Source organism: Triticum aestivum, chromosome 3D (genome assembly GCF_018294505.1).
Source record: "Triticum aestivum cultivar Chinese Spring chromosome 3D, IWGSC CS RefSeq v2.1, whole genome shotgun sequence".
In the NCBI taxonomy this organism is placed as follows: Eukaryota; Viridiplantae; Streptophyta; class Magnoliopsida; order Poales; family Poaceae; genus Triticum; species Triticum aestivum.
The window spans coordinates 134,873,156-134,897,087 of record NC_057802.1 but is presented as its reverse complement, the minus strand read 5'-3'; positions in this window follow the sequence as shown (position 1 = coordinate 134,897,087).

Genomic DNA, 23,932 nt, shown 5'->3' with positions numbered 1-23,932 from the left:
GTGGCGGGTCGCAGCGGCCGGAGTCGAGGAAGGAGGCCTCCTCGGGGCTCTACCAGTGGCTAGGCTTGCTCTAGGGGGAGTGCAGGGATGGTGGGTGCTCGAGTTGAACCTCGGGGCCTCTATTTATAGGCATATCGACGGGGTGTCCGTGAACGGAGAATCTCCGGCGAGCGATTACGGCGGAGCAGTGGATTGGCAGGAGGTTTGAGTGGCCAGGCAGCATCAGTGGAGGTTACTGGAGTCGTCTCACAGCTAAACGGGGTCGGTCTTGGCGTAATGGCGTCGGTCCACGGTGAGGTGACCGCACAGGCTCAACGGCGGCAGAGAGCGCGCTCCGTGCCCTGCGGTTCACGACGCGTGCGGCAGCGCATTCGGGGGAGTGGAAGGCCACGTGGTGGGCTCCGGTGGTTTGGGCGGCGCTGGGTGGCGTCGTCGGCGCCGTGTCTCCCGCTGGCGTCCGCAAAGCCGCCGCCGGCGTCGGTCACGGGGCGGCGCACCTTCTGCTGCTCGTCGCCGACGCCCGCAAGGCGCCAGGCGTTCGTGCGGTGCAGGAACAAGAGGGCGGGGACGAGGAGCAAGGCGACGCGATGGCACTGACGAGATCGACGTCCTTCTCTGAAGAAAACGACAACAGGTCACTGCAGTGTTCTCTGAACTTTCTGAACTTGACATAGACAGTGCACTGCAGGTGTTCGACAAAAGGTTTTGGCTATGAGATGAATTTTTATGGAGTTGTAACTTGGTGAGGTGACCACTCAATGCACCCAGAGGCTGCCTGATTTTATTTGGAATTTTTGGAGGAGGTTTTGAATGAATTTCACCAAATTTGACAAATCTGGTCCAAACTTGCAGCAGGTGTAGTTTGAAAATTTTGAACTGAAGACCAGTGGATCTTCATGGTTCTAGGTTGAGGGTTCAAAGGACTAGGAGGGAAAAAGGTTTGGGGGCAAAAATCAAGACAGAAAGTGGAGTTCCTTTGCAAATCTCCAAGTGCTAGAAAAGGAGGCAGAAAATTATTTGAATAGAATTTAAATGGAAATAATCACATGGGGAGGTTCAACTTGCTGGATTAGGTGTAAAACATGATCCAAAAGGTGAGGGAAGGGTTAGGGGAGAGGATTTGCACTAGGGCCATGGCAAGAAGGAGTTGTTGAAAGTGGCAAAGGATTTTCCAAAAGCCATAGTGCAAATTTTCAAGGAGATTTTCAAAAGTCATTTCCCAAGTGAAAATATTTTGTCTTGAGTCCAAGTGAAAAGCAAGAACCTCCAAGACCAAAGACAGATCTTGGTTGAATCCAAATAAAACTTTTGCCATAAAGAAAATATTTGAGAGTGAGAGTTCTCTTGAAGAAAATTTTTTGATCACTCCCCTCAAGTCAAATAAAAGCCTTTTGAAAAATCCAAATAAAAACTTGGGTGTCACAACACCTACCCCCTTAGGAAAAATCTCGTCCTCGAGATTTCTGCTGATCCTCAAATAGATATGGATACTCTGCCCGGAGGAAATCTTCCCTTTCCCATGTGGCTTCATCCTCAGTGTGGTTGCTCCACTGAACCCTGAAAAATCTTGTCATTTTCTGATGGGTCCTCCGTTCAGACTCTTCTAGAATCTTTACCGGCCTTTCTCTGTAGGTGAGATCTGGTTGCATATCAATGTCCTCATGAGGTACATGTTTTTCTGGGTTGCTCACACATTTTCTTAACTGTGAGACGTGGAACACGTCATGGACGTCTGACAGCTCCTTGGGTAGGTCTAGTTGGTAGGCTACCGTGCCTCTTCGTGCCCTTACACAAAATGGTCCAATAAATCTTGGGGCTAGCTTCCGCTTAATTTTGAACCGTTGTAGACCCCTCATAGGAGATACTTGGAGGTATACGGAATCACCGGGTTCAAAGCTGACCTCACGGTGCTTCTGATCATAGTAGCTCTTTTGGCGGCTTTGTGCCGTCTTGAGTCTGTCCCTGATCTGCTTAACTTTCTCCTCGGCCTCTTTAAGCATGTCTGGGCCGAAGATACGGCTGTCACCTGTTTCTGACCAATTCAGTGGGGTACGACACCTTCGTCCGTACAATGCTTCAAAGGGTGCCATTTGCAAGCTGGCTTGGTAACTGTTGTTGTAAGCAAATTCGGCATACGGCAAACTCTCTTCCCAACTGGATCCATAGGTGAGCACACATGCCCTTAGCATATCCTCTAGGATCTGGTTCACACGTTCCGTCTGTCCATCAGTCTGAGGGTGGTATGCTGTACTGAAAGCTAGCTGCGTGCCCAGAGCTTGTTGTAGGTGATCCCAAAATTTGGAGACGAATTGGGTGCCTCGGTCTGATATTATAGTCTTTGGGACTCCATGCAAGCAAACTATACGAGAGAGATAAAGCTTTGCCAGTCTTTGTGTGGAGTAGGTAGTCTTCACGGGAATGAAATGAGCAACCTTGGTTAGTCGGTCTGTGATAACCCATATGGCGTCATTCCCACGTTGTGATCGGGGTAATCCGACGATGAAATCCATTCCTATTTCATCCCACTTCCACTCCGGTATCCTGTTTGGCTGGAGTAGCCCTGCTGGCTTTTGATGCTCGGCCTTGATGCGCTGACATGAATCGCAACAAGCAATGAATGTGGCTATATCTCTTTTCATACCGTGCCACCAAAATCTTTCCTGAATGTCTTTGTACATTTTGGTTCCTCCAGGATGGATCGAGTATGGTGCGGTGTGGCTTTCCGTCAAGATCTGTTGCTTGAGTTCCTCAATGTTAGGCACGCAAAGTCTGTCTCGGTACCATAATGTTCCTTCACTGTCGGTGACGAACTCGGAAGGCTTACGGAGATTCATTTTCTTCTTTATGCCTTCGATGCTGGGATGTCCCTGTTGAGCCTTCTTGATTTGTTCCACCAGGGTGGGTTGTATCTCCAGATTCGATACGGTGCCCTCGGAGACTAACATCATGTTGAGCCTAGTGAACTCTCGCTGAAACTCAGGCCTCAAATTGTGCTGACCGTCACTGTCCGGGCTGGGGTTTCGACTAAGGGCATCGGCCACTACATTTGCTTTCCCTGGGTGGTAGTGAATGCCGACGTCATAGTCTTTGACTAGTTCCAACCAGCGTCGTTGGCGTAAATTCAGCTCTGGCTGTGTGAAAATATATTTGAGGCTCTTATGGTCTGTATATATTTCACAGCGATTCCCCAACAGAAAGTGCCTCCACTCCTTGAGTGCATGTATGACTGCTGCTAGCTCCAAGTCATGTGTTGGGTAATTTTCCTCATGTTTTCGCAGCTTCCTGGAGGCATATGCGACAACCTTGCCATCCTGCATTAGTACGCATCCGAGTCCTTTCCGGGATGCGTCACAATACACCTCAAAGCTCTTGTGTATGTCTGGCACAGTTAAGACTGGTGCGGTTGTCAGCTTCTTCTTGAGTTCTTGGAAGCTCTGCTCGCATGCTTCCGTCCATACAAATTTCTTGTCCTTCTTGAGTAACTGTGTTATAGGCTTCGCCACAGTGGAGAATCCTTCAATAAATCTCCTGTAATATCCGGCCATTCCTAGGAAACTCCGCACATCTGTGACGTTGGCGGGCGGCTTCCAGTCCAGTATGGCCTTGACTTTTTCTGGGTCTACGGCCACGCCTTCTTGGTTCAGTATATGGCCCAAGAAGCCAACTTGTCTTAGCCAAAATTCGCACTTGCTAAATTTGGCGTACAACTGATGTTTCCTCAATTCTCCCAAAACAATTCTGAGGTGCTCGGCATGCTCTTCTGGTGTCCTTGAGTAAACTAGAATATCGTCAATGAATAACACCACAAATTTGTCCATGAATTTCATCAACACTTTGTTCATGAGGTGGACGAAATATGCGGGGGCGTTCGTTAGTCCAAAAGGCATCACTGTGAACTCGTATAACCCATATCTGGAAGTGAATGCTGTCTTGGGGATATCCTCTGTCCGTACCTTCAGTTGATGGTATCCCGATCTCAAATCAATCTTTGAAAATACCTTAGCTTGTGCGAGCTGGTCAAACAAATCATTTATCCGTGGCATCGGATATTTGTTTTTGATGGTGACCATATTGAGGGCTCGATAGTCTATACACAGTCTCAGTGTCCCATCCTTCTTCTTGGCGAACAACACAGGCGAACCCCACGGTGAGGAGCTGGCTCGAATAAATCCTTTGTCCAACAACTCCTTTATCTGCTTCTTCAACTCCACCAATTCTGAGGGTGCCATTCTATACAGCTTCTTATAGATGGGAGCGGTGCCAGGTGCTAGTTCAATGCTGAATTCTATCTCTCGGTCTGGTGGCATGCCTGGCAGTTCTTCCGGAAACACATCAGGAAACTCGCATACCACTGGAACTTTTCCTAGTTCTGCAATGTCCATTTTGTTCAGTTTTGGTTGCTGTGATCGTGGCCTTTCTTGAGCGGAAACTCTTATAGTCTTGCCGTGATGGTGAGTGAGGATCACTGTCCGATTGAAACAGTCGATGAATCCTTTGTTGGTGGTCAACCAGTCCATCCCTAAAATGACATCCAGTCCTTTACTTTCCAACACGATGAGATTCGCGTGGAATTGTAGTCCTTCGAACTCAATGACCACTCCTTGGCAGTAACCTTGAGCAATTTGCTTATTTCCGGGGGACTTGATGATCATAGATTTTTCCAAGGGAAGTATCGGAAAACCATGTTGCGAAACAAAACTCTTCGAAACAAACGAATGGGAAGCTCCAGAATCAGACAAAACCATGGCAGGTACTGTGTTGATAGGGAACGTACCGAGCACGATGTCTGGGGCATTCTGCGCTTCTTCCCTGGTCACATGGTTCAGGTGACCCTTCCTGTGATTGTTGCTGGGGTTGGAGTTGTTGCGCTTGGGGGCTGGATTGTTTCCACCATTGTTCGGCTTGGGTGCCGAGTCTCTTGGCTTCGGGCACTGTTTAGCATAATGCCCTTGCTGACCACAAGCATAGCAGGTGACCCCTGGACGGTATGTGAACTCCTTGTCCCTGGCATGAAACTGCCGACGGGCCTTGGCTCAGTAGTCGTGGATCTCCTTGCGTCTGTCCATGGGACCTCAGTCTTGCCTCGGTTGCTGTGGGCAAGAGTCGTCTTGTCCCTCTTCCGCTTACGGATATCTTCCAGACTACGGCGCTCATTCTCCAAGGTGATGGCCTTGTCCACCAGCGTCTTAAAATCCGGAAAGGCGTGCACAATCAGTTGGCATCTCAGTGCTGGTGCCAGGCCGTCCAGGAATTTTTCTATCTTCTTGCTTTCTGTCATGTGCTCTTCGTAGGCATAACGAGACAGCTGGGTGAACTGACCGTTGTATTCTGTGACTGACATGCCTCTCTGCTTCAGGTCATCGAACTCTCTCCTCTTGATCTTTAGGATGCTTCTGGGGATGTGTGCCCCACGGAAGCCTTCCTTGAACTCTTCCCAGGTGATGTTGTGTTCCCTGGGATGCATGTGTAGGAAGTTTTCCCACCATGCTGCGGCTGCTCCTGTAAGATAGTGTGGTGCATAAAGCACCTTCTCATGATCTGAGCACTGAGCAATAATCAGTTTCCTTTCAATCTCACGAAGCCAATCATCGGCTTCCAGCGGCCTATCGGTGTGAGCAAAAGTTGAGGGGCGAGTCTTCTGTAACTCGGATAACTTGTAATGTGGTTGATAGGGTTCACGGTGGTTTCCCATGTTGATGACATGGTTCATCATCTCTTGGTGCTGTTGCTGGCTTTGCTCGAAGAGACGGCATACTTGAGACAGTGCTGCTTCGTTGTCCTGTTGGCTGGACTGACCCTGAGTGAAATTGTTGCTGGTCTGTGTCCCGAAAACCTCTTCTGGCTGATTGGGCATGGAGCGAGTCCACGGGCGAGACATTTTTCCAGTCTGGGGTATTATTTGCAAAACCCATGAGAAAAACTGTGTAGCACAAGAAAAATCTCGCAAAGGCAATAATAAAAGAGGCTTCAAGATTTTCAAAGAAACACAAATGATTTTTTCATGGAGAAGAAGTGCTTAACATAAAACTTACATGCGAAAAGCAAACACATGATACAGCACTCAGGATGCGCGTACACAATCCTGACATGTTATTAAAACTAGCGTACTACTCCGGAAGGCTGCAAACACACCAATACAAACTAGCGTATAGAAAAAACAGCACATCATACAGGCAGACATAACACGCGGCTACTCGGTGCTCTCAGTCGGAGATGGTGAAGATCTCCTTCCCCTTGCCGATGGCAAGGCTCAGCGGTCCAGGAGAGTCAACCTCCACCTCCTCTCTAGCTGGCTCCTGGCGCGTGATGCTGCGCTGCGGTGATGGTGCGGGGGCGACTGGTGGTAGAGCGTGTGCGGCAGGCGGTGCGGCTCTGACTGGAGTAGGACCGACGACTCGGTCGAACTCCTCAGTGGTAGGCAGACGGCGAGCAGTGGCCAAAACGGCCGGTGCATAAGAGGCTGAAGACGAGACGAATGTCAGAGGCGGCGCCGTGTGGAGAAGCTCCTTCCTGCTGGCAGGACCGCCCCGGACTAAGTCCATGCGGGCAGCCACAAGATCATCTACGAGGTTGTCGAAAGACTCCTCCAGAGCCTTGAGATACTCCACAACCATCTCGATGGCTTCATCTCGCTCTCCCCGATGGCAGGCGAACGCATAGTGGCTGGTGTAAGGCACATGGCATGGGAGGTAGCGGTAGCGACGAGTCTTCATCGTAGGAAGGATGTCCCGAAGGCGAGCTATCGCCTCACGGGCAGCCATCTGCATGGCATGCCTCTCCGTAGGCATGGACCTTCCCACAAAACGGAAGTGGCGAGCAGCAGAACGTCCTCCCTTGAACTGCACCACAGCTTGGTGCATAGACATGTCGTCACTGAGCTTGTGCTGGTAAAGTGTGAACTCCGGGCGAGCTGCTGGCCCGATCGCGAGCTTGGTGATGGAGACGAGGAGCTTGACAAACCCCTCGGGCACGTTGGTGAATACTCGGTTCTCACAGCTGCTGCCAGCCATCTACAAAAGTAGGCAAAAATTCTGAGTAGTCATGTCATAAATTTATGATGACCAACCGAAAATAGCTACAATTGCAAAATGCTGAAAAAGCACAAAAGACGCTAATACCCGATTAGCGATCGCACCTAGTGGCTTCCTACAGTCAGCCTGGCTCTGATACCAAGCTTGTCACGACCGGTTTTTCAATAAAATAATTATTGAGAGACCAATCCCTTTTACGGACCAGCGAGGAAGAATTCCTTCTCACTGGTAGACAATATCTTGGTCACAGAAGAAAAATACCAGGAGTACTAAATATAATACAAGGTTGAGCAGAGACTGCCCAACAATTTATTACATGCACGCCGCTAAAACACGACGGCGGGTAGGGTGGCAAACTACTAACTCACGATAATAACGGTGGTGGAAATACCATCGCGAAGCGAGTGATATGATTCCAGAAGACTACAACTCTTCGAGCGTCGGAGAGAGGCTCGAGAAGACTTATTGCGGGTGGCAGAAGCGTATACAAAACGAGTGACCAATATCCGGGATCGCGCAGGACTGACTGGGACTCCTCTAGGCATCGGACGCGCTATCAAACTCTTCATCCAAGAGATCGCCTTCGTCAACATCTGGGCAAATCAACAAGCCAGGTGAGTACTATGAAAGTACTCGCAAGACAGTTCGGACATAAGGTATAACAAATGTAAACATGAAGCACATGAACAAGTTAACCAGTGCGATCAGACATAGAGATAATAAATACTGGGTGCCAAGCAAGGGTCTGAATGACGCCTCGAGCGGAAACTGCAGAATAGTAATACTGGTGCCAAACGAGTGTCTGAAGGACTCCTCGAGCGAAAAATGCGGAATAATAATACTGGTGCCAAACGAGTGTCTGAAAGACTCCTTGAGCGGAAAATGCAGAATAATAATACTGGTGCTAAACGAGTGTCTGAAAGACTCCTCGAGTGGAAAATGCGGAATAATAATGCTGGTGCCAAACGAGTGTCTGAAAGACTCCTCGAGCGGAAAATGCGGAATGATAATGCCACAGTCGGGCGTCGGGGCGACACCACATAAAGGGCTTATAATAGAAAATAAAGACAGTGCATGCCACAGTCGGACGTCTGAGCGACATCACATAAAGGGCTTATATTTAAAGTGAGAAAACGAGTACACGCCACAGTCGGACGTCTGCGCGACGTCACATAAAGGGCTTATATCACAGCTCAATAATACAATCGTTCGGGAACATAAATTATCACAAGCATGCGACAAATATAAGGTTAGTCCATCCACAGAAATAACAATAAACCTGGATTTACCACTTGAGCTTGTTCACCGGGGACAAGTTTTTTTTCACACGGATAGATATGGATATAATGCTTACACTACTTGATCATGGATACGATGATTTGGAGAGAATTGACTCTGCAGAGTTTGTACTTAACCACAGCCAACGGATTCCAGTAGTCACGGGGACTAGTTCCGTCTACGGTGTTTTGGAAGAAACACGTCTAACCAGTACACACCCAATTCAACCGTCCGAAGCCAGGGATCACCCTCGGCAACATTCAAGAAAAACCTTGAGATGGGGAGGCTACAACCTCGCGTAGCATGGGATCAAATTTTTATACGCGCGCTCTAAGGGGGTGCCCCCCTCTCGGTCCCAACCGGAAACACCCATGCCCCCTGACCGGATGACTGGCTTTAATCCTGGGCCAAGGTACCATCATCCCGGCCTCTCTGTTTGGTGTGTACACGGAAAGAGGTTACCAACTTACTAAACCGCATCCTGGCAATGAGACATGTGGTAGCACGGAAAGGGGAAAGAACGGTAACGTGGCTCCAACCACGTTAACGTCGGAGAAAGTCGGATGACGCAAGGCTGGTATGCTACAACAGTACCACCTTGCTGCCCTTCATGTCACCACATGATTAGGCCATCTCTCATCAGAGATCATCGCAACTTTGGAACATGCGGGAAAGGAACGATAACGTGGCTCCAACCACGTTAACGTCGGAGAAAGTCGGATGACGCAAGGCTGGTATGCTACAACAGTACCACCTTGCTGCCCTTCACATCCTTCTGGAGGAGAGTTTTCTTGCCTGAGGACCAGGGTAGCCACCAACGGGCCAGCCAAGGGGCCAGTTCACATCCTTCTGGAGGAGAGTGTACTCCTGCTCAATTCCATACCTGTTTGGGTTCAGAGATAGGCCTAATCAGTGCTAATCTATATTGTACAACTTATTATGTTCTCACGTGTGTATGTGTGTTAAGACACAAGAGCGCTACTACAACTTTTATATGAAACACTGCAACAACAAAAAACTTGAAATATCGACGGAGGTATTCGTACCATCTCTCCTCAGCTGCAACCTTCGAGGTGTTGAAGATATTGGCAGCATTGTGCCTCTTGTTGGTGGGGATTGGAACACCTTGTGGTGTGTAGCAGTCGCACATAACCTACAAGGAGTAACAAATAGGAAAAGATCAACAAACCAACGACTTTGCGCCAAATACAGTAGAAACTTGGCCTCTGATTTAGCTGAAGCTTTTTTTCTCAGTTCAAGTATTTAAGATTTGTGTTAGCCAAGTGGGTCAACTAGTGGAATTTGCAGCCTTTCCTTGTATTCAGCTGGAAGTAGAATATTTGCAGCCTTTCCTTGTATTCAGCTGGAAGTTCATAATAAATCCCCCTCAAGATTGTCATTCCAGGATTGTTATCATCAGATTGTAAAGTGGTGTGTATGTACAAGATGCAGAACGGACCCTCTGGCAACTCGGTGCGGAGCTTGTGAAACACATACCTCTTCAGACGTCCACCATCTATAACAGGAGCTGGAATACAAAAATAAAATGCCATCTGAGTGTTACAGGGAGCGGTAGAAACTAATACTCCCTCCGTTCAAAAATAAGGGTCATGATTTTAGTTCAAATTTGAACTAAAACCACGACGCTTATTTTGGAACGGAGAGAGTATCATATTAGCGGCAAAGCTTGTAGCATCAGAACATCAAGTGCCTGTAGAAGTTGTGAACCTCCCTTGTGTCAAATGGTGATCGTGTCTGTGAGGTGATTTTGAGAAATAATGCAAGGTTATCCAACAGGATGTTAAGCCAATATGACATGGAAAGGAACCATCCACTACTAGCAAAGAAACTACATATAAATTGGCATGTAAGTTCCCTTATAAAATGGTATGATCGAGTCTGCCAACTGATTTTGAGAAATAATAGTACTCCCTCTGTAAACTAATATAAGATCTTTTAGATCACTACTTATTAGTAGTTTACAGAGGGAGTACCAATTTGCAGTACTGAATCTGTTATCAAACCTGAAACTAGATCAACAGGGGATGGTACCACCAGCAAAGAAGCCACATACAAAGCAGATAACTATCGAAATGAACAATCATGAACCGTGCCTCTCCAAAATCCAGAATTTTCAATTTTTGACAACCGGTCACAATAGAATTGCTAATTTGCTCGAGACATAAATATGCTGAAATCCTAAGTACATCATGCATTTATCACTCCATACCAACTCCAGGAATGCAGCTACGAGCTAACAACAAAGAATTTATCGAACGACTCGCACCAAACCCTAGACGCGCACCAGCAATCCCCAAATACCACCCGATAAATCCCAGGATGAGGAGAGGACGGGAAGTAACGGGAGGGGTTTGGCGCACCGGGGAAGAACTTGCCGACGACCCGGACGACGGGCCGGCCGGATCTGTCCGCGCCCTGCACGCGGACCACCTGGAGCTCCGGCGAGGAGGAGGCCCGTGCGGTGAGGGGGAGGCCGGATCCGGAGTGGCCGGACCTCCCGAGGCCGGATCCGGGCGCGAGGCAGCGTGGGGCGCCGGCGGCGACGCGGGGACGCGGGCGGGGCGCAGAGGAGCTCGGTGCTCGGCTCCCATGGCGGCAGCGGATCTCGAGGTTGGGGCGACGGGTGACGAGGCTTCCGCGGCGGGGCCGCGAGCTTGTGGGGAGGTGGCGGCGCACAACGCGGCGCGAGGCGACGGGGCTCCTAGGTTCTGGTGAGGTGGCGGCGCGCACCGGCGGGCGGAGGCAAGGTGGCGCAGCGGCACGTGGTCGAGGGAGGCGGGGTCGGGCGGCGCTCGGCTATGGGGCAGGGGCGGAGAGAGAGGGGATAGAGATAGAGGAGGTGGGGGCAACGGTTTTCCTTTTAGCCGAAAAAAAGATAGCCACCCTCTTTGCCGTCCGCCAGCAGATGGCAAAGAATCTTTGCCGTCTGCTGGCACCTCTTTGCCGTCCGCTGGCAGATGGCAAAGATTCTATGCCATCCGCCAGCAGACGGCAAAGAAATGACAGATGGCAAAGACCTTCTTTGTCGTCTGCCTGTTCTTTGCCGTCTGTTGTTTGGTAGCTGATGGCAAAGACCTTCTTTGCCGTCCGCAAGCTGACGGCAAAGAACTGGCAGACGGCAAAATCCCTGATTCCAGTAGTGTTACCAATACTCATATGCCACGCACAAACTTTCACGCGAACATGCAGAACACCTGTCATATCAAATGTTCAAATCATGCTTGCCTGGTTCGGAGAAGTCGGAGTCTAGCTCGGCGAAGTTCGCGGCTCCTTCACCTCTTCCGGAACCTACGACAATCACGAAACGGGTACTAACGTGAAAACCAACACTTGCATAGAAACTTTTCCAAATATTTTTCAAATAAATCCCATAAAAAACTAGACAAAATTTGAAGATTGTCAGAAAAAGAATCACTCAAAAACACCTTTTTATTAAAAAGTTATAAAGGTTTTTGTCCAGGGACTTATCTGTAATGAAACAGAAAAGTTCCAGGGTTTTAATTGAGAAAACAGAAAACGCTTCGGTTGGGAATGCACAAGCGCAAAGGAGAAAACGTATTTGCCCGAAGGCGCCAATAGAAAACGGTTCGAAGGAGAATAGGATAGAGGCTGACAGGCGGGGTCCACCTGTCAGGTTTAAAAAGCTCGCCGGCGCCCGAAGACTGCGGTGGATGCCGGCGTCGAACCACGGCGAGTTAGCAGAAACGGAGGGTACCAAGAGCTTCAGCATCTTCTTCCGCGTCGGTGGGTGGTGGACTCGTCCAACGGGGAGCACCACGTCGACGGCGACACTATCTCCGGCGGACGGCGGCTCGGGTGAGGATGGGGAACTCCGGTGGAGGGTTGCAAGCTACAAATTGAGGCGCGGGTCAGAACGAGGGATGCAAGGTGAAGCTACTGGCAAGAGAATGGAGGCGGAGGAGCACACACGGGGGCGAATCGGGCTGGCTCCCGTGGCGGGTCGCGGCGGCCGGAGTCGAGGAAGGAGGCCTCCTCGGGGCTCTACCAGTGGCTAGGCTTGCTCTAGGGGGAGTGCAGGGATGGTGGGTGCTCGAGTTGAAGCTCAGGGCCTCTATTTATAGGCAGATCGACGGGGTGGCCGTGAACGGAGAATCTCCGGCGAGCGATTACGGCGGAGCAGTGGATTGGCAGGAGGTTTGAGTGGCCAGGCAGCATCAGTGGAGGTTACTGGAGTCGTCTCACAGCTAAACGGGGTCGGTCTTGGCGTAATGGCGTCGGTCCACGGTGAGGTGACCGCACGGGCTCAACGGCGGCAAAGAGCGTGCTCCGTGCCCTGCGGTTCACGACGAGTGCGGCAGCGCATTCGGGGGAGTGGAAGGCCACGCGGCGGGCTCCGGTGGTTTGGGCGGCGCTGGGTGGCGTCGTCGGCGCCGTGTCTCCCGCTGGCGTCCGCAAAGCCGCCGCCGGCGTCGGTCATGGGGCGGCGCACCTTCTGCTGTTCGTCGCCGACGCCCGCAAGGCGCCAGGCGTTCGTGCGGTGCAGGAACAAGAGGGCGGGGACGAGGAGCAAGGCGACGCGGTGGCACTGGCGAGATCGACGTCCTTCTCTGAAGAAAACGACAGCAGGTCACTGCAGTGTTCTCTGAACTTTCTGAACTTGACATAGACAGTGCACTGCAGGTGTTCGACAGAAGGTTTTGGCTATGAGATGAATTTTTCTGGAGTTGTAACTTGGTGAGGTGACCACTCAATGCACCCAGAGGCTGCCTGATTTTATTTGGAATTTTTGGAGGAGGTTTTGAATGAATTTCACCAAATTTGACAAATCTGGTCCAAACTTGCAGCAGGTGTAGTTTGAAAATTTTGAACTGAAGACCAGTGGATCTTCATGGTTCTAGGTTGAGGGTTCAAAGCTAGGAGGGAAAAAGGTTTGGGGCAAAAATCAAGACAGAAAGTGGAGTTCCTTTGCAAATCTCCAAGTGCTAGAAAAGGAGGCAGAAAATTATTTGAATAGAATTTAAATGGAAATAATCACATGGGGAGGTTCAACTTGCTGGATTAGGTGTAAAACATGATCCAAAAGGTGAGGGAAGGGTTAGGGGAGAGGATTTGCACTAGGGCCATGGCAAGAAGGAATTGTTGAAAGTGGCAAAGGATTTTCCAAAAGCCATAGTGCAAATTTTCAAGGAGATTTTCAAAAGTCATTTCCCAAGTGAAAATATTTTGTCTTGAGTCCAAGTGAAAAGCAAGAACCTCCAAGACCAAAGACAGATCTTGGTTGAATCCAAATAAAACTTTTGCCATAAAGAAAATATTTGAGAGTGAGAGTTCTCTTGAAGAAAATTTTTTGATCACTCCCCTCAAGTCAAATAAAAGCCTTTTGAAAAATCCAAATAAAAACTTGGGTGTCACATAGATGCACTTACAGCGAGGTATAGGTAGACCCGCAGTACGAAATGACAACAGTGGATCTGAACAATCTTGCGTACACAGACGAACTGATGATGGCTTTCTCTCCACAACTATTCTGATGATGGCTTTGATTACGCGAAGAAAAATGAAATCCCTTTGTATTAGATGAGTTTTCGTCCAAAGCCGTGATACTTCGAAAGAGATTGTCCACTTTGTACACGAAGTGCATCCAGTTTTTGCCGTAACCCTCTCAACTTTTTAGCAGATGCTATGTGGGTGAAATGATGATACCATGCCAAGTTTCAACCTTTTTAGAGTTCATTTGTACTACTTTTCAATTTCACGATCATTTAGCTAAAAAATCTATAAATGCCTGAAAAATACCAAACGAAGTCAGAAAGGGTTGAAAATTGATGATGTGGCTTTTAATGGTGTATGTTGAATGCACAAAAAGTCTAGATTTGAAATAAGTTCAAAAAATTGAAATCCCTTTGTAACAGATGAGTTTTCGTCCGAAACCCTGATACTTCGAAAGAGATTGTCCATTTTGGACACGAAGTGGATCCAGTTTTTGTCGTAACCCTCTCAATTTTTTAGCACATGCTATGTGGGTGAAATGATGATACCATGCCAAGTTTCAACCTTTTTAGAGTTCATTTGTAGTGCTTTTCAATTTCACGGTCATTTAGCTAAAAAAATTAGTAAATGCATGAAAAATACGGAATGAAGTCAGAAAGGGTTGAAAATTGATGATGTGGCTTTCAATGGTGCATGTTGAACGCACACAAATTCTAGAGTTGAAATAAGTTCAAAAAAATGAAATCCCTTTGTAACAGATGAGTTTTCGTCCGAAACCCTGATACTTCAAAAGAGATTGTCCATTTTGTACACGAAGTGCATCCAGTTTTTGCCGTAACCCTCTCAACTTTTTAGCACATGCTATGTGGATGAAATGATGATACCATGCCAAGTTTCAACCTTTTTGAGTTCATTTGTAGTGCTTTTCAATTTCACGGTCATTTAGCTAAAAAATCATTAAATGCATGAAAAATACCAAATGAAGTGAGAAAGGTTGAAAATTGATGATGTGGCTTTTAATGGTGCATGTTGAACGCACAAAAAGTCTGGAGTTGAAATAAGTTCAAAAAAATGAAATCCCTTTGTAACAGATGAGTTTTCGTCTGAAACCGTGATACTTCGAAAGAGAATGTCCATTTTGTACACGAAGTGCATCTAGTTTTTGTCATAACCCTATCAACTTTTTAGCACATGCTATGTGGGTGAAATGATGATACCATGCCAAGTTTCAACCTTTTTAGAGTTCATTTGTAGTGATTTTCAATTTCTGAGTCATTTAGCTCAAATAATGAACTAATAGCAAAAAGAATGAACTAAAAAGAATCAAAATAATATTAACTAAAATTATGAAAGTATTTATTTGTTGAAAAGAATGAACTAAAAAGAGTAAAAAAATATTAACTAAAATTATCAAAGTATTTATTTGTTGAAAAGAATCAACTAAAATATTAAGTAAAAAGAATGAACTAAAACATTAACTAAAAAGAATCACCTAAAAAGAATCGACTAAAATATTAACTAAAATTATCAAAGTATTTATGTGTTAAAAAGAATGAACTAAAAAGAATCAACTAAAACATTAATTAAAAAGAATGAACTAAAAAGAATCAGCTAAAGTATTAACTAAAATTATCAAAGTATTTATTGTTAAAAAGAATGAACTAAAATAACAGAAAAAAATTGCCCGCCTACTAGGGCAACACGGCCTGCATACGACTAGAAACCCGTCTGTATATGGGCCATTATGCAGGCCCGCGGGCCCAGTAGGCCCAACAGGGTGTGAGATAGGCTAGTACTGCCTGCAATAGAGAGGAGTTCGATAGCACTGTGGGAGCGGGGCTTATAAACCAGTCCGCACGCCTCTCAACTAGCGAGGTGAGACTAAACATGTGGCAGTGGCAGCACCAGCCCTTTGGTCCCGGTTGGTGCCACCAACCGGGACTAAAGTGCTTTGCTTCCCGCCCTTTCGGATGCTGAAAAGGAGTTTTAGTCCCGGTTGGTGGCCCCAACTGGGACGAAAGGCCACCCTTTCGTCCCGGTTGGCGCCACCAACCGGGACTGAAGCCCTTTGTAGGGAGCACTTAAAAAATTTCCCCCACTCCCCCATTCTCTCCCCCGACGCCCACCCTCGATGCCGCTAGGCTGCTTCCCTCGACACCGACGTCCTCGCCCTCGCCGGGCCTCCTCGCCGTCGCTGCCCGCAATCCGGCAGCCGTCGTCGCTGTCGCCGAGCTACCCCGATGCCGTCCCCGCTCCCACAGTGAGCCGTTGCGCTGTTCCCCTCCTCCCATCCTTCCCCCCGCGCCCCGCTGACGCCTCCCGCGCTCTCCGGTCGCCCGCACTCCGTCCGCCCGCCCCGATGTCGATGCCCCGACGCCCTGCCCCGACGCCCTACCTCCCGCAGTGAGCTCCGCTTCGGCCCCTTCCCCTGCATTGTCGCCGTCGCTGCCCCTGCCGTGCGCTATCGTCGCGCGCCGCCACCACCGCCCTGCGCGCTGCCGCCGCCATGTAAAGAATATGCGATGGATGGATTGTTCATATGCAAAGAATATGCAAAAGTTAGAATTTGCAAAGAATATGCAAAAGTTAGAATTTTTTATGTATGTATGTTCATATGCAAAAGTTGCATTTAAGAAAAAAAAGAAAATGTATGTATGTTCATATGCAAAGAATGCAAAAGTTAGAATTTTGCATATGCAAAAGTTAGAATTTGCAAAGAATATGCAAAAGTTAGAATTTTTTATGTATGTATGTTCATATGCAAAAGTTACATTTAAGTAAAAAGGAAAATGTATGTATGTTCATATGCAAAAGTTAGAATTTTTTATGTTCATAGAATTTTTTTGTCCATGTATGTATGTATATATGTATGGATGGATGGATGGATTGATGTATATAGAAAATGTTCATATGTTCATATGTTTGTAACAAAGCTAGAATTTTTTTGTCCATGTAAAAGACTTATATGAAGTGTCTCCGCTCTTTTTTTTGCAATTTCGTGATGCTTGTATCTATGTAACCGTTTACCCGATGGAGATGATTTGTATATGAAAGTTGATGTACTCTCTTTGCTATACATGATGGTGTCAATTGCTCTCATGTTAGGATTCATCTACATGTCATAACGTTCCTTGCAAAAGTGAATCGTGTACGAATCTGCTAAGCCCATATTTCACTAAGTCTGAAACTGTTAATTGATTCAATGTTTGCTTGATGATAGCCACTCATACATAGCTCATATGCATGTGGTTCCTTTTTGTAGTTTGATCTATGTGATTTACTAAGCTAAAATTTTCATATTTTAAAATGAGTTAACAGACTCACTAAGTTAAAATTTACTCCCGGTCCGCTCGCTCGACCAACTATCGAGGCCACCCAAACCCTAGAAGTAAGAGCGTCGTTGTCGATTTACCCCCTCCACGATAACTTCGACATGAGGGGGACGTCGGACGTGCATGAGAGAGAGGCGGTCCGCTCGCCTAACCAACTATCGAGGCCACCCAAACCCTAGAAGAAAGAGCGTCGTTGTCGATCTATCGTTGGCGGCATAGGTCAATGGGGTAGAATGGATAGTTTGATCTCCTGCATAGCGATTATTTTTTGCAAAGTGTCCTCTCCTGAAAGTATAACCCCGATAACTTTGACATGAGGGGGGACGACGGACATGCATGAGAGAGGCGGTCCGCAACTAATCCATTGCTCATATATGCATATGATTCCTTGTTGTGATTAGCTAGGTCTATGTTTGCCACTAATCCATCTCTCATGTTTGTATATTGCCATGTTGTAATATTTGCAGAAACTATGGAAAGAGACTTAGAACAAGAACAATTGTTGGGGGATATAATCCTCGCCGGAGGTGATCCCTTGTCGTTTCTCAATGACATTGATGGTCAGGAAGGAGAGGATGACGGCTCCGGTGATCCAACAATGGAGGAGGAAGGGGATCATGACGGCTCCGGTGATCGAATGGCGGAGGAAGGTGATAACCCACAAGTATAGGGGATCGCAACAGTTTTCAAGGGTAGAGTATTCAACCCAAATTTATTGATTCGACACAAGGGGAGCCAAAGAATACTCTCAAGTATTAGCAGCTGAGTTGTCAATTCAACCACACCTGAAAGACTTAACATCTGTAGCAAAATATTTAGTAGCAAAGTAGTATGGAAGTAGCAGTAATGGTGGCAAAAGTAACAGTAGCAGTTTTGTAGCAATTGTAATAGTGGCAACGGAAAAGTAACAGAGCAAAGATCAATATGAAACGAGCTTGTAGGCAATGGATCAATGATGGATAACTATGTCGGATGGCATTCATCATGCAACAGTTATAACATAGGGTGACACAGTGAGGGAGTCCTGGACTAAGGGGTCCTCGGGCGTCCGGCCTGTTATTTATTGGGCCGGACAGATGGGCTGTGAAGATACGAAGGCCGAAGACTATACCCGTGTCCGTATTGGACTTTCCTTGGCGTGGAAGGCAAGGTAGGCGACCAGCTGTGAAGATTCCTTCTTATGTAACCGACTCCATGTAACCCTAGATATCTCCGGTGTCTATATAAACCGGAGAGCATAGTACAGATAGAGGAGATTCATTACCATACACACATAGGCTAGGCTCCTAGGGTTTAGCCATTATGATCTCGTGGTAGATCAACTCTTGTAATACTCGTATTCATGAAGATCAATCAAGCAGGAAGTAGAGTATTACCTCCATAGAGAGGGCCCGAACCTGGGTAAACATCGTGTCCCCCATCTCCTGTTACCATCGATCCTAGACGCACAGTTTGGGACCCCCTACCCAAGATCCGCCGGTTTTGATACCAACATTGGTGCTTTCATTGAGAGTTCCACTGTGCCGTCGGTAAAGGACTCGATGGCCCCTTCGATTGTTAGTAATGGCGCCATTCAGGGAGAAGCCTTCCTCCCCGGACAAACCTTTGTGTTCGGCGATTTCGTACTGCGGGCCAACTCGCTTGGCCATCTGGAGCAGGTCGATAGCCACGCCCCTGGCCATCAGGCCAGATTTGGAAGCTTGAACTGCGTCGCGGATACCCATGGAGACTTGATCTTCGATGGGTTCGAGACGGCGGCAGTCGCTCCCCCTCTCTCCGTTGAACATGACTTAAATCCGTCATCGGATCACACCCAGGAGATGGATCCTGTTGCTGCAACGGCCTCAGAACCGAAGCAGATCGTGCCCTCCGAGGCCACAAAGTCCACGGCGTTGGAGCCGCACACGGACTCGACATCCTGCAATACTTGCGTCAATGGAACTCCGGACTCATTTCTGGCTACACGTTCTGGATCAGGTGCGCCTGCGGACACCGAGCTGGATTGGTTATCGATTTTCAAATTTGGCGCCGCAGACTTCTTCTAGCACTCACCTTTTGGTGACGTGCTAAATTCTTTAAAGAACTTATCCTTGGAGGAGGACTCACAGCCGAACTATGTTCGGTTCGAATTAGAGGCAGATGACGAGGAATTTCGCTTCCCACCCGCCAGCCACTTCATAGCCACCATCGATGACCTAACTGACGTGCTTGACTATGGCTCCGAAGACATCGACGATATGGACGACAATGCCAACAAGGAGCAAGGCCAAGACCCGCCATTTACTGGACGCTAGACGGCAACCTCCTCGTACGATGTGTACATGGTCGATACACCTAAAGGATCTGGCGATGACAAAGAGGAGTCAGACACGAATAAACCATCTGAGACGCAGTCCAAGAGCCGGCGCCCCAAACGCCGCTCTAAGTCTCGCCGCTCAAAAGATAGCAATACTGGCACGGGAGAAAATAGTACTCCGGGCGACGCCAAAAACAACGAAGACCCTATAGGAGCTACATCCGAACAGGAGGAACATGACAACAGGTAAGACAACCCTGATGAACAGGCCATAGAAGATGACTCGAAGGATGATAGTTACCGTCCACCCTCCAAGGAGGAGATAAAGCTTCGGCAACGAAGACTTCATCGTGCCTGAGGATCCACTGGAGCAGGAGCGCTTTAAGCTTCAGCTCATAGCCACTGCAAGGAGCCTGAAAAAGAAACAGCAGCAGCTTCAAGCTGAACAAGATCTGCTCGTCGACAGATGGACTAATGTCCTGACAGCCGAAGAATACGGCCTCAGGCGCCCAGCCAAGAGCTGCCCGAAACGCAGACTGCTACCTCAATTCGATGAGGAAGCACCAGAGCACACGTCTCCCTCGCGTAATGCGGAACGACCACCACGTGGTCGAGACAGGGCGGCCGACCGGCCACCCCACGGCCGGGATAAAGCCGCAACTCAGGCCGAACAGCAGCCTGCCCCACCGCCTCGTAAAAATAGAGATGGAAGAGTTTGGGGTCACACTCACGACCTCCGGCAGATCCTGGATGATAGAGCAGGACATACAAGATCGATCTACGGATCGCGAGGGCGTGCCTCAAGGCACGACGACGGCTACCTATTTGGACGTGATGAACCTAACCACGCCCGGGCCGAATACCGCAGACAGACTCCATCAGAGTTATGCCATGATGCGGCCCAATATAGAGGCGCCGCACACCCCCTCTGCTTCACAGATGAAGTACTGGATCACAAATTCCCCGAGGGGTTCAAGCCTGTCAACATTGAATCATACGACAGCACAACCGATCCCGCAGTATGGATCGAGGATTTCATTCTCCATATCCATATGGCTCGAGGAGATGACCTCCACGCCATCAAATACCTCCCATTAAAGCTCAAAGGACCAGCTCGACACTGGTTAAATAGCCTGCCCGGGAATTCCATCGGCAGCTGGGAGACTTGGAAGAGGCTTTCTTTGATAACTTCCAAGGAACTTATGTCCGACCACCAGATACCGATGACTTAAGCCACATAGTTCAACAACCTGGAGAATCAGCCAGAAAATTCTGGACTAGGTCCCTAACCAAAAAGAACCAGATCGTTGACTGTCCGGATGTCGAGGCCCTAGCAGCCTTCAAACACAGCATCCGTGACGAATGGCTAGCACGCCACCTCGGGCAAGAAAAGCCGAAGTCTATGGCAGCCCTTACGGCACTCATGACCCGCTTTTGTGCGGGTGAGGACAGCTGGCTGGCTCGTAGTAAAAACACAGCCAGCGAGGCACGCCCCACTGAGGCTAAGAACAGCACCGGAAAGCTCCGGCGCAATAGACACAAACGCCGAAGCAATGGCGACAACACCGACGACACTATAGGTCACGCCGGATTCAGTGGCTCCAAGTCCGACCAGCGAAAGAAGCCCTATAAAAGGATCAGCGGAGGACCATCCAGCTTGGACCGCATACTCGATCGTCCTTGCCTGATACACGGCACCCCAGACAAACCGGCCAGCCATACTAACAGAGATTGCCGGGTATTCAAACAAGCTAGCAAGATAAACAGCAGAAACAAGGAAAGGGAATCACAGAGCGAGGACGATGACGAAGAGCCCCGGCAGCCGAACACTGGAGGGCAGAAGAAATTTCCCCCTCAAGTCAAAACGGTGAACATGATATACGCTACACACATCCCCAAAAGGGAGCGTAAGCGAGCACTTAGGGACGTCTACGCGGTAGAGCCAGTCGCCCCAAAATTCAATCCGTGGTCATCATTCCCGATCACCTTCGATCGTCGAGATCACCCAACCAGTATCCGCCATGGCGGTTCAGCCGCACTAGTCCTCGACCCAATTATTGACGGTTTCACCTAACATGAGTCCTGATGGACGGTGATAGCAGCCTCAACCTGCTCTATCAAGACACAGTGCGGAAGATGGGCATTGACCCCTCACGAATCAAACCAACAAAGACTACCTTTAAAGGAGTCCAGGCGTAGAGGCCCGCTGTACGGGCTCAATCACGCTGGAGGTGGTCTTCAGTTCTCCGGACGACTTCCGAAGCAAAGAGTTAATCTTCGATATCGTCCCCTTCTGCAGCGGCTATCACGTGCTGCTCGGACGAACCGCGTTTGCTAGATTCAATGTAGTGCCACACTATGCTTATCTCAAGCTCAAGATGCCCGGTCCACGCGGCGTCATAACAGTCAATGGCAATACGGAACCCTCCCTCTGAACAGAGGAGCACACCGCCGCCCTAGCAGCAGAAGCACAGAGCGGCCTTCTCAAGCAGCACCAAAGTATGGTTGTCGAGCCCTCGGACATCATTAAGAGGTTCCGAACTACGCTGCAATAGGAAGGCGCGGCTCGTCAAGAGCTCGACTAGCAATTCGGCCTCCATCCCAGTCTCAATGAGGTGGTGGCATTCGTACCACGTGTACACAATTACGCACTCGAAACCCCATGGGTATTGACGGAGGCATACCCCATTCGCAATCCACAGTACGGCTTGACCGACCCTGGGATTCGCATGCTTTTACTTTTCCTTTTTACGGGTTTTCTTCTCTTTTCGAGGACTAGACGGACAACCCGCCAGCAGAACACACCAAGGAGGCACGGAGCTCTGGCTTACAAGGGAATCCTCAGGTGGTCTCTACTAAACTATGGCCATAATTGCTTTTCATACTCGCATGTAGCTCGCCCTTGGTGGCGGCGTGTTAAATAGACTTACTTGCTTATTGCATTACTTGTACAAAGTACGCCTCAACGTACTAGCTACACCACAATGGTGAATACACGGTAGCATCAGCTTACTACTTCATTTTCCCGTTTCCTCACCTCGGTATTAATTACTCATTGCACACGTACACCATGGTACGTATTACTACGCCAGGGGCTTCATTACACCCTGCATCACGGCAATAAAAGTCCGAACACTTTTACAGTATAGTTCGGCACCCCGAACTTATGGCATTATATGCATCGGCTCCGAATCATGTCTTTGGTCAATAGTTGGGTTGCCCGGCTCGTGTGCTTACTACCTTACGATCCGCTACATCGGCTAGGGTAGTTAAGGGAGAACTACTGCGATTGTGTCCCAGTTCTTCCAGACGATCACCTCAGTAGAGAAAGCCGAAAACTGACTGTCATGATGCGGCGAGAGCCGGTCAGCTGTTCGAGAGCTTCCAAATCGTTGGAGATTTTTTCCGCTTCTTGGGAAGAATCGGTTCTTCCGATTAGGCGTGTATAACGCCCGTAATTCGGCCTTCCGAACACTAGGGGCTTCGCCAACTTTATTAATTGTCAAACTTCTATGGCTAAGTGAGGGCGGTAAAGGCCGCATAGTCTGATTGCCTTGTTCGTTGAGCTAAACACCTCCTTTAAGGACCAGAATGTGGAGTAAAGAGTGTTTAGATTTATCCCAAACACCCCCATACTATCTACGTGGGGGCAGAAGCCGACGACTGGTCAACCCTCAGAATTAATAAATGGCCTCACAGGAGGTAAAATTTGAATCATAAACATTATACTACATAACATCATTGTTCCATATTACAGAACAAGGTAATACACATGTTCTCATGGGAATATAACATCCTTCGAACATTGTTCCGCCACAAGGCGTGACCCCTCCAGAACACCGTCAAAATAGTGCTCGGGTCGGCGATGCTCCTTGCCCTCCGGCGGTCCCTCGGTCATCAGCTTCTTGGCATCCAGCTTCGCCCAATGCGTCTTGACGCGGGCAAAGGCCATACACGCACCTTCAATGCAGACCGACCGCTTCACGGCTTCGAGCCGCGGACAGGCACTCAGAAGCCGTTGCACAAGCCCGAATTAGCTGCTAGGTATAGGATCGGCAGGCCACAGCCTGACTATCAGGTCCTTCATGGCTAGCTCTGCCAACCTGTGCAGCTTGACCAACTGCTTTAGCTGGTCGCTGAAGGGTAACGGATGTTCGGATCCTAGATGTTGGGACTAGAATAGCTTCTCTGTAGACATCCCTTCCTCGGCTCTGTAATACTCGGCAGCATACGATACACTATGCGGCAGATCTGCAAACGCCCCTGGAAAATCCAAATTCAGGATAAGTACAAGGAACGTTTCTTCTATATACTTGCTATGCATGGTGAAAGACTTACCCGCTGTAATCATCTTGGCCGCCTGAATTTCCTGGAGGGCGCTCTGGGCTTCGGCTCGTGCATCCTGTGCGCTCTGGTGGACTTTCGCCAATTCGGACTGTTGCGCCTTACAATCACGCTCCAGGGACTCAAATCTCTCTATCACGCCCTGGAGCTATTGCTGCGCCTCGTCAACCCGGGCCTCG